The following is a 20,018-nucleotide window of genomic DNA, read 5'->3' as shown; positions in this document are numbered from 1 at the left end:
TTCTCTAGACTTTCAACAACATCGTTTGAAATTTGGGTGGAAGTTGTCAATTTTCCATAGCTCTTGCTTTCTACAAGGCTGCAGAATTAGTACCACATGGATGTTGTCAAAATTTATAACTTGTACCTTCTGGAGCTGCAGCATGAGCTGCACCTGAGGCTTCTTGAGCTGTGGCTAAGGCAGCTGCAGAACTGCTGTGCAGGGATGTGGGTAGCAGAATCCCAAGGTGGCCCTGACCAGTGAATCTGTGTACTCCGGGGCTGTTCCTTGAAACCATTCTGCTCTCCTAAGCCTGTGATGGGAGTGGCATCCTCAAATATCTGGGCAATATTTTTGGGGGTATTTCTTCCATTGTCTTGATAAATAGCTGCCTTCTATCTCTGCTAATCTCCTTAGCAAGTGGTTCATTGACTACACTCGGTTTCTCTCCTGAAAACATTTTTTCATTCTTTTTGTGGTCAAATGGTTTTCCAAATTTTTCTATTCTGCTTCCTTTTTAACTATGAATTCTGTCTTTAAATTATTACTTTGCTTTCGTGTCTCAGTGTAAATGGCCAAAGGTAATTATGAATGCCTTCTATACTTAATTTTTTTCTGTGCCAGATATTCTAGTACATCTTCCTTAAGTTTGGACTTCCACAAAGACCTCAGTCACAGACAGAGTACAGCTAAGTGCTTTGACAATTTATAACAAGAATGGCCTTTACTTGAGTTTCCAATACCTTTTTCCTCAGTTTCTCCTAAAACTTCATCACAACATTTCTTGCTGGCCATGTCTCTATCAACATTCTGATCATGAAAAGTTAACCACTCTCTAAAGTGTTTAAAACTTTCTCTGGTCTTTTTTTTTTATTATTATTATTATTTTTTTTTTTATTATACTTTAAGTTCTAGGGTACATGTGCATGACGTTTATATCATGTATAACTCCCCAATGCAATCCCTCCCTCCTCCCCCTCCCCATGATAGGCCCCAGTGTGTGATGTTCCCCTTCCCAGTCCAAGTGATCTCATTGTTCAGTTCCCACCTATGAGTGAGAACATGCGGTGTTTGGTTTCTCTTCTTGTGATAGTTTGCTAAGAATGATGGATTCCAGCTGCATCCATGTCCCTACAAAGGACGCAAACTCATCCTTTTTGATGGCTGCATAGTATTCCATGGTGTATATGTGCCACATTTCTTAATCCAGTCTGTCACAGATGGACATTTGGGTTGATCCAAGTCTTTGCTATTGTGAATAGTGCCGCAATAAACATACGTGTGCATGTGTCTTTGTAGTAGAGTAATTTATAATCCTTTGGGTATATACCCAGTAGTGGGATGGCTGGGTCATATGGTACATCTAGTTCTAGATCCTTGAGGAATCGCCATACTGTTTTCCATAATGGTTGAACTAGTTTACAATCCCACCAACAGTGTAAAAGTGTTCCTATTTCTCCACATCCTCTCCAACACCTGTTGTTCCTGACTTCTTAATGATTGCCATTCTAACTGGTGTGAGATGGTATCTCATTGTGGTTTTGATTGCATTCTCTGATGGCGAATGATGATGAGCATTTTTTCATGTGTCTGTTGGCTGTATGGATGTCTTCTTTTGAGAAATGTCTGTTCATATCCTTTCCCCACTTTTTGATGGGGTTGTTTGTTTTTCTTGTTATTTGTTTGAGTTCTTTGTAGATTCTGGATATTAGCCCTTTGTCAGATGAGTAGGTTGCAAAAATTTTCTCCCATTCTGTAGGTTGCCTGTTCACTCTGATGGTAGTTTCTTTGGCTGTGCAAAAGCTCTTTAGTTTAATTAGATCCCATGTGTCAATTTTTGCTTTTGCTGCCGTTGCTTTTGGTGTTTTAGACATGAAGTCCTTGCCCATGCCTATGTCCTGAATGGTGCTACCTAGATTTTCTTCTAGGGTTTTTATGGTATTAGGTCTAACATTTAAGTCTCTGATCCATCTTGAATTAATTTCGTATAAGGGGTAAGGAAAGGATCCAGTTTCAGCTTTCTACTTATGGCTAGCCAATTTTCCCAGCACCATTTATTAAATAGGGATCCTTCCCCATTTCTTGTTTTTGTCAGGTTTGTCAAAGATCAGATGGCTGTAGATGTGTGGTATTATTTCTGAGGACTCTGTTCTGTTCCATTGGTCTATATCTGTTGTTGGGTACCAGTACCATGCTGTTTTGGTTACTGTAGCCTTGTAGTATAGTTTGAAGTCAGGTAGCGTGACGCCTCCAGCTTTGTCCTTTTGACTTAGGATTGTCTTGGCAATGGGGGTCTTTTTTGGTTCCATATGAACTTTAAAGCCGTTTTTTCCAATTCTGTGAAGAAAGTCATTGGTAGCTTGATGGGGATGGCATTGAATCTATAAATCACCTTGGGCAGTATGGCCATTTTCACGATATGATTCTTCCTATCCATGAGCATGGTATGTTCTTCCATTTGTTTGTGTCCTCTTTGATTTCACTGAGCAGTGGTTTGTAGTTCTCCTTGAAGAGGTCCTTGACATCCCTTGTAAGCTGGATTCTAGGTATTTGTTATCTTTTGAAGCAATTGTGAATGGAAGTTCATTCCTGATTTGGCTCTCTGCTTGTCTGTTACTGGTGTATAAGAATGCTTGTGATTTTTGCACATTAATTTGTATCCTGAGAGTTTGCTGAAGTTGCTTATCAGCTTAAGGAGATTTTGGGCTGAGACAATGGGGTTTTCTAAATATACAATCATGTCATCTGCAAACAGGGACAATTGACTTCTTCTTTTCCTAACTGGAAACCCTTGATTTCTTTCTCTTGCCTGATTGCCCTAGCCAGAACTTCCAACACGATGTTGAATAGGAGTGGTGAGAGAGGGCATCCCTGTCTTGTGCCAGTTTTCAAAGGGAATTTTTCCAGTTTTTGCCCATTCAGTATGATATAGCTGTGGGTTTGTCATAAATAGCTCTTATTATTTTGAGGTACATTCCATCAATACCGAATTTATTGAGCGTTTTTAGCATAAAGGGCTGTTGAATTTTGTCAAAAGCCTTTTCTGCATCTATTGAGATAATCATGTGGTTCTTGTCCTTGGTTCTGTTATATGCTGGATTACGTTTATTGATTTGCGAATGTTGAACCAGCCTTGCATCCCAGGGATGAAGCCCACTTGATCATGGTGGATAAGCTTTTTGATGTGCTGCTGAATCCGGTTTGCCAGTATTTTATTGAGAATTTTTGCATCGATGTTCATCAGGGATATTGGTCTAAAATTCTCTTTTTTGTTGTGTCTCTGCCAGGCTTTGGTATCAGGATGATGTTGGCCTCATAAAAAGAGTTAGGGAGGATTCCCTCTTTTTCTATTGATTGAAATAGTTTCAGAAGGAATGGTACCAACTCCTCCTTGTACCTCTGGTAGAATTCAGCTGTGAATCCATCTGGTCCTGGACTTTTTTGGTGGGTAGGCTATTAATTGTTGCCTCAATTTCAGAGCCTGCTATTGGTCTATTCAGGGATTCAACTTCTTCCTGGTTTAGTCTTGGGAGAGTGTAAGTGTCCAGGAAATTATCCATTTCTTCTAGATTTTCTAGTGATTTGCGTAGAGGCATTTATAGTATTCTCTGATGGTTGTTTGTATTTCTGTGGGGTCAGTGGTGATATCCCTTTATCATTTTTTATTGTGACTATTGATTCCTCTCTCTTTTCTTCTTATTAGTCTTGCCAGCGGTCTGTCAATTCTGTTGATCTTTTCAAAAAACCAACTCCTGGATTCATTGATTTTTTGGAGGGTTTTTTGTGTCTCTATCTCCTTCAGTTCTGCTCTGATCTTAGTATTTCTTGCCTTCTGCTAGCTTTTGAATGTGTTTGCTCTTGCCCTCTAGTTCTTTTAATTGTGATGTTAGAGTGTCAATTTTAGATCTCTCCTGCTTTCTCTTGTGGGCATTTAGTGCTATAAATTTCCCTCTACACTGCTTTAAATGTGTCCCAGAGATTCTGGTATGTGTATCTTTGTTCTCATTGGTTTCGAAGACAACATCTTATTTCTGCTTTCATTTCGTTATGTACCAGTAGTCATTCAGGAGCAGGTTGTTCAGTTTCCATGTAGTGAGCGGTTTGATTGAGTTTCTTAGTCCTGAGTTCTAGTTTGATTGCACTGTGCTCTGAGAGACAGTTTGTTATAATTTCTGTTCTTGTACATTTGCTGAGGAGTGCTTTACTTCCAATTATGTGGTCAATTTTGGAATAAGTGCGATGTGGTGCTGAGAAGAATGTATATTCTGTTGATTTGGGGTGGAGAGTTCTATAGATGTCTATTAGGTCCGCTTGGTGCAGAGATGAGTTCAATTCCTGGATATCCTTGTTAACTTTCTGTCTCGTTGATCTGTCTAATGTTGACAGTGGAGTGTTGAAGTCTCCCATTATTATTGTATGGGAGTCTAAGTCTCTTGTAGGTCTCTAAGGACTTGCTTTATGAATCTGGGTGCTCCTGTATTGGGTGCATATATATTTAGGAGAGTTAGCTCTTCCTGTTGAATTGATCCCTTTACCATGATGTAATGGCCTTCTTTGTCTCTTTTGATCTTTGATGGTTTAAAGTCTGTTTTATCAGAGACTAGGATTGCAACCCCTGCTTTTTTTGTTCTCCATTTGCTTGGTAGATCTTCCTCCATCTCTTTATTTTGAGCCTATGTATGTCTCTGCATGTGAGATGGGTCTCCTGAATACAGCAGACTGATGGGTCTTGACTCTTTATCCAGTTTGCCAGTCTGTGTCTTTTAATTGGAGCATTTAGTCCATTTACATTTAAGGTTAATATTGTTATGTGTGAACTTGATCCTGTCATTATGATATTAACTGGTTATTTGCTCGTTAGTTGATGCAATTTCTTCCTAGCCTCGATGTTCTTTACATTTTGGCATGTTTTTGCAATGGCTGGTACCGGTTGTTCCTTTCCATGTTTAGGGCTTCCTTCAGGGTCTCTTGTAAGGCAGGCCTGGTGGTGACAAAATCTCTAAGCATTTGCTTATCTGTAAGGGATTTTATTTCTCCTTCACTGATGAAGCTTAGTTTGGCTGGATATGAAATTCTGGGTTGAAAATTCTTTTCTTTAAGAACGTTGAATATTGGCCCCCACTCTCTTCTGGCTTGTAGAGTTTCTGCTGAGTGGTCTGCTGTTAGTCTGATGGGCTTCCCTTTGTGGGTAACCCGACCTTTCTCTCTGGCTGCCCTTAAGATTTTTCCTTCATTTCAACTTGGTGAATCTGGCAATTATGTGTCTTGGAGTTGCTCTTCTGGAGGAGTATCTTTGTGGCGTTCTCTGTATTTCCTGAATTTGAATGTTGGCCTGCCCTACTAGGTTGGGGAAGTTCTCCTGGATGATATCCTGAAGAGTGTTTTCCAACTTGGTTCCATTTCCCCCTCATTTTCAGGCACCCCAATCAGACGTAGATTTGGTCTTTTTACATAATCCCATACTTCTTGCAGGCTTTGTTCATTTCTTTTTCTTCTTTTTTCTTTTGGTTTCTCTTCTCGCTTCATTTCATTCTTTGATCCTCAATCGCTGATACTCTTTCTTCCAGTTGATCGAGTCGGTTACTGAAGCTTGTGCATTTGTCACGTATTTCTTGTGTCACGGTTTTCATCTCTGTCATTTCGTTTATGATCTTCTCTGCATTAATTAGTCTAGCTGTCAATTCTTCCACTTTTTTTCAAGATTTTTAGTTTCTTTGCGCTGGGTACGTAATTCCTCCTTTAGCTCTGAGAGGTTTGATGGACTGAAGCCTTCTTTCTCATCTCGTCAAAGTCATTCTCTGACCAGCTTTGATCCGTTGCTGGCGATGGGCTGCGCTCCTTTGCAGGGGGAGATGTGCTCTTATTTTTGAATTTCCAGCTTTTCTGCCCTGCTTCTTCCCATCTTTGTGGTTTTATCTGTCTCTGGTCTTTGATGATGTGACGTACTGATGGGGTTTTGGTATAGGTGTCCTTCCTGTTTGATAATTTTCCGTCTGACAGTCAGAAGGACTGTCTGTTGGTCTGTTGGAGATTGCTTGAGGTCCACTCCAGACCCTGTTTTCCTGGGTGTCAGCAGTAGAGATTGCCGAAGATAGAATATTGCTGAACAGCGAGTGTACCTGTCTGATTCTTCTTTGGAAGTTTCCTCTCAGGGGTGACTCCACCCTGTGAGGTGTGGGGTGTCAGACTGCCCCTAGTGGGGGATGTCTCCCAGCTAGGCTACTCAGGGGTCAGGGACCCACCTGAGCAGGCAGTCTGTCCGTTCTCAGATCTCAACCTCCGCGTTAGGAGATTCACGGCTCTCCCAAAGCTGTCAGACAGAGTCATTCGCGTCTGCAACGGCCCCGCTCTTTCCCCTAATGGACTGCAGCTGTGCGCTGTCCGCAGCGGTAGAGTCTACAGAGACAGGCAGGCTTCCTTGAGCTGCTGTGAGCTCCACCCAGTTCGAGCTTCCCAGCGGCTTTGTTTACCTACTTAAGCCTCAGCAATGGCGGGCGCCCCTCCCCCAGCTCGCTGCTGCCTTGCGGATAGATCGCCGCAGACGGCTGTGTTAGCAGTGAGGGAGGCTCCGTGGGCGTGGGACCCTCCCGGCCAGGTATGGGATATATTCTCCTGGTGTGCCTGTTTCCTTAAAGCGCAGTATTGGGGTGGGAGTTACCCGATTTTCCAGGTGTTGTGTGTCTCAGTTCCCCTGGCTAGGAAAAGGGATTCCCTTCCCCCTTGCGCTTGCAGGTGAGGCGATGCCTCGCCCTGCTTCAGCTCACACTGGTCAGGCTGCAGCAGCTGACCAGCACCGATTGTCCGGCACTCCCTAGAGAGATGACCCCAGTACCTCAGTTGAAAATGCAGAAATCACCGGTCTTCTGTGACGCTCGCGCTGGGAGTTGGAGACTGGAGCTGTTCCTACTCGGCCATCTTGCTCCGCCCCCCAACTTTCCCTGGTCTTGTCTTCCAAGCCCTCACTAGAATCTGAGCATTTACTAACCAGCTGCTTCAAACTGTTCCAGCCTCTACCTATTATCCAGTTGCAAAGTGACATCCACATTTTCACATGTTCATTATTAGGAGTGTCCTACTCCCAGTGTCAATTTTCTGTCTTAGACCATTTTTGTTTGCTTATAACAGAATACTTGACACTGGATAATTTATTTTAAAAATATTTTATTTAAATAATTTATTTAAAAAACATTTCTGGAGGCTGGAAAATTCAAGGTCAGGGCCCACTTCTGGTGAGGTCCTTCTTATAGTTGGGTACCCTCTGTAGAGTTTCTTTCTCTTATAAAGTCACCAGTCTCAGTCCCATGATAATCCATTAATCTATTAACCCATTAGTCTGTTAATCCATGAGTCTATTAATCCACGAGTGTATTAATACATTCATAAGGACAGAGCCCTAGCATCCTAATCACCTCTTAAAGGCCTCACCTCTCAATACTGCCACAATGGGCATTACGTTTTAACATAAGTTTCAGAGGGGACAAACATTCAAACCATTATAGTTTATTTTCTACTCCTACACTAGAATACCATAGGCCGGGTGATTTATTTAAAAACAGATATATTTGGCTCATAGTTCTGAAAGCTGGGAAGTCCAAGAGCATGGTACTGGCATCTGCTCAGCATATGGTGAGGACCTTTTTGCTGTAATGAAATATGATGGAAGGGCAAGAAAGTGCATGTGAGTGGGAGCTCAATTTTAAAACAAAGCCACTCCCATGATAACTCACCCACTCCCATGATAATGGCATTAATCTATTCATGAAAGTGGATCCCCCCCAAGACCTAATTACTTCTTAAAAGCCCCGCCTCATAATACTGTTCCAATGACAATTAAATTTCATCATGGGTTTTGGAGGGGACATTAAAAATGTAGCAGTCCTGTTTCTTTGGTCTCTAATATCTACCAGGACCATTTGTTGGCTGTGCTGGTGGTCACCAAATCAAGATGTGGTGCTTTCTGGGTACCCACAGTATGTGCCATGTTGTAAATTGGTATTTCCCTGCATTAATAAATATACTTCAACCCAGAATATTCTGAACTCATAACAATAAACAAAGATAAAAACAAAAACCCTGAATGCTTTACTAAAATGTGCATTTAATAAAATACCCATTCATTAAATAATAAGATGAGCTCATCTGTCTATTACTATCTGATGACCTTACAATCTAAAGATCAGTTTTTCTTTCCACTTACAAAATCTTTAAAGGAATATAGTAACACCAGAAGATAATGCCAGAATCTATGCCACAGAAGGTTAACATAGGCTATAAACCTATGATGTTTCTGTATTTTTTTTTGAAACCTGGCTTTATTATATTTATTATGTTTCCATGTGTCACATTAATGAACTTCAGTTGCTTGCTTCTGGTTAAGATATTTTGTTTCTTTGCAGGAAGTTAAAATAAAACACAAGTCATGTGTTTCGTGAGAATAGCAGGATGTGGGGAAGAGACCCATTCTGTGCATTTAAATGTCAGGGACATTGGGCTAGGAAAATATATTGGTCCTGCAGTGTGTTGTCGATTAAAGATCCCATTATGTGGTCTTCCAAAGCCCTTCTGTTATGGTTATCTTCTGAAGCAGGGTACGTGTAGAGCCTTTTCCAATTAGGCATTTTATGTTCCTTTCCAATGATTCTGGCATGTGATCTGAGAAGGATGTTTTAGAAACCGAAGACAGGCACAAGTTATAGGAAAAAGCTCTGTGAGTAATTTTTTTACCCCTTCAATTAGTCTTATTTGAAAACTAACAGTGTGTTATAAAATGGAATTTCGACGAGTTTTCTTGGCATTAAACAAAAAGGTGTTTTATGACATTTTACATGCTGAGAATTAGAGTCCATTTCAAGTCATATTTATTTGTTTTTCTCTAATAATCCTCACAGTCATTCCTATGATAGTCCTTTGTTACCTATTGACCCTGTAGCTTTGTACTTTCTTTTGCTGGAATAAAGATTGTTTCTTCCCATCAATTTCGTCATCCTCCCTAATGCACGAGATCCATGCCTGCCTGGTTTTACTAATTCCATTGTCTTGTTTGGATGATGTTCTAAGATTTCTAAGTTTCTCTTTTAATTATTTTTTAAAGGCCAGCTCTTGTCTGACCTCTTCCCTGAAACCTATCTCAATTTATTTTACTCATGGAGGTGTATCTTTGTTCTGAATTCTCAGGAATTTGTTGTTTTTATTTCACATTTAACATTTAATTATACTAGTTTGTGTTGTTTTCCAACTGCTCCCTGTGTTTGCTCTGTATTTTCAACAATCTATTAAGCTTCTAGAGAGCAGACAAAATGTTGTATATTGCTTTTGTAAGCTCAATAGCACTTAACATATTATTCAACATATAGAGATATCCCAATATTAGATAAGTTGAATTGAGCTTTTCTTTCAGGTTTTGAATTTACAAAAATGTTCTCATTGAAATTGTCTAACAAGTAGCTGAAAAAGCATTGGTGTAAAAAATAGATGAATACAAATGAGATGGCATTATTATATTATTATGTCTCATTGAATAGTGTTAAGTGCCTGGATATGCATGGGATTAGAGTAGGCACAAATTATTCAAAAGACAGAATTTCTGCTCTCTAGAAACTTATATTTACATAAACATCACACCTAATGAGCATAATCCATTTTTAGAAGGGCCAGGATTTATAATAAATTGTGTTATTTTCCTATATAACATTTGTAGAAAGCCATGAAATGATCTGGCTGGGCAAGTACAGTAAACATATTCAGGCAATCACTGGTGATATACTGTCTATACATATGCTTTAGGAAATGCATGTTGAAAAACTCTTAATTGAAACCACTGATTTATGAGAATAAGTATAAAATGAAGAAATAGAACAGAGGACAAGCCTTGGAACAAAAATTAAGTATGGTTTGTAATATATTCAGTAATTTATCGTTACAAGATCAAATGTATTGATTTGAAAACCAGTGTTTTTCTTTCTTTTACTGCAAGAATGACAAGTTTTAGTGTTAAATTTATAACAATATTGCTTCATTTCAATATCACTTGCTTACATATGATTAGTATTCACATTACCTTTTCTGGGTTGTACCTCAAATATTCAATTTGTATTTAGATGTCTGAGAACACAAGGGATGATGAGAATATGGTTGAATTATTCTTTTTTAATACAGTCCCTCAGAAAATTAAAGTGTGAAAGACAGCTTCATCTTCTTCTATCTCTACATCTGTCTCTGGGCACAATCATACAAAGATTGGTTTTGGAAGAAAAGGTTATTGTCTGCTTTGGTGGTTTATGATGTTGCAAGCTTTCCAGTATGTCTCCTCAGTATTTTCAGGAAAGGGAGGCTGTTTTATCTCAATATTGAAATGTGTTTTTCAATAGTGAGAGGTAAAACAGGTGCAAGTGATGAAGTGAAATAACTTACCATGACTTCCTTGAGAAAACTTGTCAGGTGTTTACACTTTTCTCATTGTAGTTTGAGACATTTATGTTTTTCCTAATTAGATTTCAGGATGGTCCCAACTGCCTCAATCACTTAAGGTAGATAAATTCCTTAACTGTAATGGCATATTTCCCCTTCATGTTCATTTTCTTCCTTATGCATTAGAAATGATTTTAAGCTTCTGTTTTGTTCCCGTTCTCCTCTCAGTACTTTCATTCCAAATTTATTTTCTTACTTAGTGTATTAATGTCTCTTTAGTCTTTGGAGAGCTAATCAAGGATTAATCAATCTTCTCCATTGAGTCAGACTTAGCTACTTTACACTTTGTTGTGTCTTGTGCAAAGAGTATGAATAATATTGTTCTAGGGAAGACATAAGGCTAAATTTCTGAACTATTTTGGGTCGAAGGACTTCTTTGAGAACATAAAAATTTCTATAGCTTCTCTGTATTTCCAAGGTGTACAGAAAAAGGTTGACATACATTTCACATGCTGCATAGACTCCTCACACTTCCCAGGTCTGTCATAGACACCAGATTAGGAAGGCCCAAGTGATATGATCCCACTACTGGGAACGTATCCAAAGAAAATGAAATCAGTGTGTTAAAGAGGTGTCTGCACTCCCATATTCATTGCAGTGCTATTCACAACAGTAAAGACATGGAGTCAGCCCAAGTGTCCAGTGGAAGAATGGATAAAGAAAATATCATATATATCCCCAGTGGAATACTATTCATTATCTAAAAAGAAAAAAAAACCCTGCCATTTGCAACAATAGGGATGAAACTGGAGAATGTAATATATAAACATTATATTAAGTGAAATAAGCTAGCCACAGAAAGGCAAATATTGCATGATCTCACTTATATGTGTAATCTAAAATAGTTGAACTAATGGAACTAGAGAGAAAAATGGCTACTGGGGTGGATGAGCAAGGGTCAGTGAGATGTTGGTCACAAGATACAAAATTTCAGTTAGGAGAAGGAAGTTCAAGAGATCTATTGTACAACATGGTGACTATAATAACAATGTATTATAGTCTTAAAAATTACTAAAAGGGTATATTTTAAGATTCTCATTACAAAAGATAAATATGACATTGGGGCAAGGTGAAGATGGCTGACTAGAAGCAGTGGCGATTGGAGGCTCCCATTGAAAAGAACCATAACAGCATGTGAATCCTGCAGAAGCAACTGAGGTATCCAGGTTATCTCACCAGAACTGACTAGGCAGCTGGGATAACCCATGGAAAAGAAGAAAGAATGGTGTGGTGCAGCAGCTGACCTGAGAGACACACAGGTCAGGGGAGCCTCCAACCCCAGCCAAGGGAGGCGTTGAATGAGTGTGCTACCCAGTCGGGGAAACTGTGCTTTTTCCAAGGAACTGTGCAACCCATGGATTGGAAGATCTCACTTGTGAACCCATGCCACTGGGGCTTAGGGTTCCAACCCCAGAGGCACACATATTCTCAACGGCATCTCAGCTGGAATCTGCTTAAGCCTGCGGAGTTCCCAGGGGGAGGAGCAATGAGCATCACAGCTGTGGCTGCTTGTTGTCTAAGCCCTTTGAGCTCCTTGGGGGAGGGGCAGCACCCAGTACTGGTACTGATAGCTGCCTAACACGCTAACCTCCCTGGGTGGAAGAAGGGCGGCAGCCATCTCTACAGCTCCAGGCCACCCTTTTCTCCTGCTGGAGCCAGGGAGACTGGATAGCTTGGTCCCATGAGGTATCCCCCACAGGCCGATACACTGGATGTGGCAGACTGTGGCCAGAGTGCCTCTTTCGGCCTGACCCTGACCCATCCCTCCTCATTGGATGTGGCCTCCCTGAAGAAACTCCAACAACTTCAGCCATAGGCTTAGGGACAGAATTCTCATCTCCCTGGGCCTGAGCCTCGAGGGGGAAGGGTAGCCTCAGTCTCTGCAGACCGGCAGACTTAGCCTTTCCTCCTGGTAGTTCTGAGGAATCCAGGCAGCCCAGATAAGTGGGATTTCCCCCAGTGAAGCACACTCCCTCCACCAAATCACAGTCAAAGTGCTTCGTTAACTGAGTCCTGTTCCCTATGCCACCCAACAGCGTGAGACCCTCCAACAAGGGTTGTCAGACACCCTATACATGAATGATCATACTGGCATCAGTTGGAAGCCCCTTGTGGCCAGAGATCCCAGAGGAAGGAGCAGGCACTTATCTTTGTTGTTCTCCAGCCCCCTTGAGTGACATCTCCAGCTGTGGGAGTGAACCAGATAAATAGGGCCTGAAGTGAACCCCCAGCAAACTATAGCAGCCCTACAGAAGAGGGACCTGACCATTGACAGAAAAACAGAAAGCAACAATAACAGCATCAACAACATAAAAAGTCCCCACAAAAGTGCCATCCAAGGGCCAACAGCTTCAATTAATTGAAATTAGACAAACTCATGAAGATGAGAAAGAATCAACCAAAAAAGCCACTGAAAACCCAAAAGGCCAGAGTGCCTCTTCTCCTCCAAATGATCACAACACCTTTCTAGCAAGGGCACAGAACTGGATGGAGGAAAAGATGCATGAACTGACAGAAATAGGCTTCAGAAGATGGGCAATAACAAACTCTGCTGAGCTAAATGAGGATGTTCTAACCCAATGCAAAGAAGCTAAAAACCTTGATAAAAGGTTAGAGGAGCTGCTAACTGGAATAACCAATTTAGAGAAGAACATAATGACCTGATGGAGCTGAAAAACACAGCATGAGAACTTTGTGAAACATACACAAATATCAATAGCTGAATTGACCAAGCAGAAGAAAGGGTATCAGAGTCTGAAAACCACCTTGCTGAAATAAGGCATGCAGACAAGATTAGAGAAAAAATAGTGAAAAGGAACAAACGAAGTCTCCTAGAAATATGGGACTATGTAAAAAGACCAAACCTACCATTGATTGGAGTACCTGAAGGAGATTGGGAGAATGGAAACAAGCTGGAAAACACACTTCAGGATATTATCCAGGAGAAATTGCTCAACCTAGCAAGACAGGTCAACACTCAAATTCAGGAAATACAGAGAACACCACTAAGATACTCCATGAGAAGATCAACCCCAAGACACATAGTCATCACATTCTCCAAGGTCGAAATAAAGGAAAAGATGTTAAGGGCCATCAGAGAGAAAGGCAAGGTCACCTACAAAGGGAAGCCCATGGGACTAACAGTGGACTTCTCAGCAGAAGCCTTACAAGCCAGAAGAGAGTGGGGGCCAATATTCAACATGCTTAAAGAAAATAATTTTCAAACCAGAATTTCATATCCAGCCAAACTAAACTTCATAAGTAAAGGAGAAATAAAATTTCCAGACAAGCAAATGCTGAGGAATTTCATCACCATGAGGCCTGCTTTGCAAGAGCTCCTAAAGGAAGTACTAAATATGGAAAGAAAAAAATGGTACCATCCACTGCAAAAACACACCAAAATATAAAGACAAATGACACTATGAAGATATTGCATTAACTAGTGTGCAAAATAACCAGATAGCATCATGATGACAGGATCAAATTCACACATAAAAATATGAACCTTAAATGTAAATGGACCAAATGCCCCAATTAAAAGACACAGATTGGCAAATTAGATAAAGAGTCAAGACGCATTGGTATGCTGTATGCAGGAGACCCATCTCACATGTAAAGACATACATAGGCTCAAAATAAAGAGATGGAGGAAAACTTCCCAAGCAAATAGAAAGCAAAAAAAGCAGGGGTTGCAATCCTAGTCTCTGACAAAATACTTTAAACCAACAAAGATAAAAAAAGACAGAGAAGTACATTACATAATGGTAAAGGGATAAATTCAAGAAGAAGAGCTAATTATCCTAAATATATATGTACCCAATACAGGAGCACCCAGATTCATAAAACAAATTATTAGAGACCTACAAAGAGACTTAGACTCCCACACAATAATAGTGGGAGGATTTAACACCTCACTGTCAATATTAGACAGATCAACGAGACAGGAAATTAACAAGGATATTCAGAACTTGAATTCAGCTTCAGATCAAGTGGACTTAATAGATATCTACAGAATTCTCCACTCCACATCAACAGAATATACATTCTTCTCAGTGCCACATGGCACTTATTCTAAAATTGACCACATAATTGGAAGTAAAACACTCCTCAGCAAATGCAAAAGAACAGAAATCATAACAAACAGTCTCTCAGACCACAGTGCAATCAAATGAGAACTCAGGATGAGGAAACTCACTCAAATCCACACAATTACATGGAAATTGAGCCACCTGCTCCTGAATGACTCCTGGGTAAATAATGAAATTAAGGCAGAAATCAAGAAGCTCTTTGAAAACAATGAGAACAAAGAGTCAATGTACCTGAATCTCTGGGACACTGCTAAAGCAGTGTTAAGAGGGAAATTTCTAATACTAAATGTCCACATTGAAAAGCTAGAAATGTCTCAAATTGACATTCCAACATCACAACTAAAAGAACTAGAGAACCAATTGCAAACAAATCCAAAAGCTAGCAGAAGACAAGAAATAACTAAGATCAGTGCAGAGACAGAGACACAACACCCCACCACCCCCGGCCAAATAAATTAATCCAGGAGCTGGTTTTTGAAAAAATTAACAAAATAGATGGACCACTAGCTAGACTAATGAAGAAGAAAAGAGAGAAGAATCAAAAAGAGGTAACAAGAAATGATAAAGGGGATATCACCACGGACCCCACAGAAATACAAACTACCATCAGAGAATACGATAAACACCTCTATGCAAATAAACTAGAAAATCTAGAAGAACTGGATAAATGCCTGGACGAATACACCCTCCCAAGGCTAAACCAGGAAGAAGTCAAATCCCTGAATAGACCAATAGCGAGTTCTGAAATGAAGCAATAATTAACAGCCTAACAAACAATAAAAGCCCAGGACCAGATGGATTCACAGCCAAATTCTACAAGAGGTACAAAGAGGAGCTGGCACCATTCCTTCTGAAACTATTCCAAACAATTGAAAAGGAATGATTCCTACCCAACTCATTTTATGAGGCCAGCATCATCCTGATACCAAAACCTGGCAGAGACACAACAAAAATAGAAAAATTCAGGCCAACATTGATTCTAAAATCCTCAATAAAATACTGGCAAACTGAATCCAGCAGCACATTCAAAAACTTATCCACCCTGATCAAGTTGACTTCATCCCTGGGATGCAAGGCTGGGTCAACATATGCAAATCAAGAAATGTAATCCATCACATAAACAGAACCAAAGACAAAAACCATATGATTATCTCAATAGATGCAGTAAAGCCCTTTGATAAAATTCAACATCCCTTCCTGTTAAAAACTCACAATAAACAGTTTGGTATTGGTGGAACATATCTCAAAATAATAAGATCTATTTATGCCAAACGCACACCCAATATCATATTGAATGGGCAAAAACTGGAAACATTCCCTTTGAAAGTCGATACAAGACAAGGATGTCTTTTCTCACTACTCCTATTCAACATAGTACTGGAAGTTCTGACCAGGGCAATTGGGCAAGATAAAGTAATAAAGCGTTTTCAAATAGGAAGAGAGGATGTCAAATTGTCTCTCTTTGCAGACAACATGATTCTTTATTTAGAAAACCCCATCATCTCAGCCCAAAAACTCCTTAAACTGATAAACAACTTCAGCAAAGTCTCAGGATACAAAATCGTTGTGCAAAAATCACAAGCATTCTTATATAGCAACAATAGACAAGCAGAGAGGCAAATCATAATGAACTCCCATTCACAATTCCTACAAAGAGAATAAAATACCTAGGAAGACACCTAACAAGGGATGTGAAGGACTTCTTCAAGGAGAACTACAAATCTCTGCTCAAGGAAATAAGAGATGACACAAATAAATTGAAAAACATTTCATCCTCATGGATAGGAAGAAACAATATCATGAAAATGGCCATACTGCCCAAAGTAATTTATAGATTCAATGCTATTCCCATTAAACTACTATTGACATTCTTCACAGAATTAGAAAAAAATACTTTAAATTTCATATGGAACCAAAGAAGAGCCCACATAGCCAATACAATTCTAAGCAAAAAGAAAAAAGCCAGAGGCATCACGTGAACTGACTTCAAACTAAACAACAAGGCAACAGTAACAAAAACAGCATGGTTCTGGTACCAAAACAGACATAGAGACCTATGGAACAGAACAGAGACACCGGAATTAAGAAGACATATCTAAAATCATGTGATCTTCAACAAACCTGACAAAAATAAGCAATGTCGAAAGGATTTCCTATTCAATAAATGGTTCTGGGAAAACTGGGTAGCCATATGCAGAAAAGAGAAACTGTAGCCCTCCCTTACACCTGATACAAAAATTAGCTCAAGATGGGTTAAAGACTTAAATGGAAAACCCAAAACTGTAAAACCCCTAGAAGAAAACCCAGGCAATGCCATTCAGGACATAGGCATGGACAAAGACTTCATGACTAAAATACAAAATCAATTGCAACAAAAGCCAAAATTGACAAATGGAATCTACTTAAACTAGAGCTTCTGCACAGCAAAAGAAATTATCATCAGAGTGAACAGGCAACGCACAGAATGGGGAAAAGTTTTCGCAATCTACCCATCTGAAAAAGGGCTAGTATCCAGAATCTGCAAGGAACTTAAATTTACAAGAAAAAAAACAATGCCATCAAAAAGTGAGCAAAGGATATGAAAAGGCACTTTTCAAAAGAAGACATTGTGCGGCCAAAAAACATGAAGAAAAGCTCAACATCACTGATCATTAGAGAAATGCAAACCAAAACCACAATGAGACACCATCTCACGTTTGTCAGAATGGCGATTATTAAAAACTCAGGAAACAATAGATGCTGGCGAGGCTGTGGAGAAATAGGAACAGTTTTACACTGTTGGTGGGAGTGTAAATTGGTTCTACTATTGTGGAAGACAGTGTGGTGATTCCTCAAGGATCTAGAACCAGAAATACTATTTGAGCCAGCAATCCCATTACTGAGTATATACCCAAAAGAATATAAATTATTCTACTATAAAGACACATGCACACATATGTTTAGTGCAGCACTATTCACAACAGCAAAGACATGAAACCAACCCAAATGCCCATCAACGATAGACTGGATAAGGAAAATGTGGCATGTATACACCATGGAATACTATGAAGCCATAAAAAGGAATAAGATCATGTTCTTTTGGGGGACATGGATGAAGCTGGAAGCCATCATCCTCAGCAAAGTAACACTGGAACAAAAAGCCAAACATCATATGTCCTCTATCATAAGTGGGAGTTAAACAATGAGAACATATGGACACAGGGAAGGGAACAAGACATGTTGGGCCCTGTTGGGGGAGGGGAGGAAACATAGATGATGTGTCAGTAGGTACAGTAAACTACCATGGCACACATAGACCTACATAACAGACCTGCATGTTCTGCACATATCTCCCAGAACTTAAAATAAAATAAAATCAAATCATGTGTGTTAAAAAAATGATAAGTATGTCAGGTAATACATATTCTAATCAGCTTAATGGACTTATTCCACAGTGTATACATACTTCAAAACAAAATGCTGTACATAATAAATATACATAATTTTATTTGTTAATTTAAAAATAGAGCAATGTTAAAAACAAAACAAAACACAAAGAAACCCCACATGGCCTTAGGCCATGAAGGGCTCTATTTCCTTCTTGTGGTAGATTTTAATTCTAAAATGGCTGTGTGGCTAGGTAGGTAGTTGGTTAAGGTAAGCAGGAAGAAATGAATTCCATATCAATAGCTTTTTGTTTGTGATGAAATAAGAACAGCAGCCTCTAGGGAATGTGGTGGATTAGTCACATAAAACAGTTTTCATATTTTTGTGTTTCTATGTGGATTATTTCAGTGATAACAAAGACTCTGAAGACCATATACCTATTCCATAGCAGCATGCTGTAGCAAATGTCTGTTCAATATATTTAAAAACTTAAGTCTCACTGGAATTAATTTGATAAATGAGAAGAAAAGTGATAAGATGTTAGGTTTATGTTAAATATCATGGTAAAATTATTGACTCAGGAAAAAGCTAATGTAAGATCTTGAAATATAAGTATTTATTATAAGTATTTATTCATATAATAAAATTAACTCACAGTGTAATTTGCATTTTGGAAAATTCCCATCCAGAGAGCAGTCATTGGAAAGTAGGCTTATAAGAGTTCTCAGAGTAGAGAGCCATCTGTCTGAGAGAACATGCCCTTGAAGAGAGAGCACCAGACTCAATGAGGAGTGAAGAGGTATGTTGACTCTGACTGGTGCTATCAACATAGGATGACTCGTGCTGGCTCACCCAGGGTTTTCTCAGTATTTGCACTGAGAACTGTCTTCTTCCCTCCCATTGCTTATCCTTTCCCTCATCCCACTACCTCCAAGTCCTAGGCAAACCAGTGTAGTGGGTCAGCAATTAGGTGCATGATCTTGAATCAGACACTCAATTTATCAGAGTTTCAGGTTCCTCATGTGTAAAGCAAAGAGGATGGATTAGTTGTTGATATAGTTTGGCTGTGTCCCCACCTAAATCTTATCTTGAATTGTAGTTCCCATAATCCCTGCATGTTGTGGGAGGGACCAGGTGGAGGCAATTGAATCATGGGGGTGGTTTACCTCGTGCTGTTCTCGTGATAATTGAGTTTCATGAGATTTAATGGTTTTACGAGCCTCTGGCATTTCCCCTGCTTGCGCTCATTCTCTCTCTTGCCGCCCTGTGAAGAGGTGCCTTCTGTCATGATTGTAAGTATCCCGAGGTTTCCCCAGTCATGGGAAACTGTGAGTCAATTAAACCTCTTTTCTTCATAAATTACCCAATCTTGGGTATTTCTTCATAGCAGCATGAGAATAGACTAATACAGACGTCTGAAGCTCCTTGCAGGTCTAACATAAGATTTTATCTCAAAGTCATGATCTTTCTCGTTCTTATTTTATTTTTAATTTTTTGAGATAAAGTCTCACTCTGTTGCCCAGGCTGGAATGCAGTGGCACGATCTCAGCTCACTTCAACCTCCGCCTCCCAGGTTCAAGCAATTCTCCCACTTCAGCCTCCCAAGTAGGTGGGACTGCAGGCACTCACGACCATGCTCAGCTAATTTTTGTATATATATATTTTTTAGTAGAGATGGGTTTTCACTATGTTGGCCAGGCTGGTTTTGAACTCCTGACCTCAAGTGGTCTGCTTGTCTTGGGATTATAGGTGTGAGCCACCATGCCTGGCCGAAAGTGCTGGGATTATAGGTGTGAGCCACCATGCCTGGCCTATTATCTTTCTTTTCCATTAATTTATCTGCTTTCTTCTTCAGATAACCATGAAAATCTTAGATACTAAGCCCTCCTTTGTCTTTGTATTCTATTTTTTAATTTATACCAAATCAATTCAGCACCAGGATTTCCTTCAGAGAATCAAGCATTACTCTCACAGATTGGCAATTAAGGTAAGATAAAGAATTAAGTTAGCATGTTTGTAGAAAATGCAACAGAATCTATTGTTCGCTATAACCTAGGCAATCTGCTAGTACAAACTCCAAAATTGCCCACATACTCTGAATTGAGAGAATAGGAAGAG

Source organism: Trachypithecus francoisi, unplaced genomic scaffold, assembly GCF_009764315.1.
Source record: "Trachypithecus francoisi isolate TF-2019V2 unplaced genomic scaffold, Tfra_2.0 Lachesis_group2, whole genome shotgun sequence".
Lineage (NCBI taxonomy): Eukaryota > Metazoa > Chordata > Mammalia > Primates > Cercopithecidae > Trachypithecus > Trachypithecus francoisi.
This window is presented reverse-complemented; position numbering follows the sequence as displayed.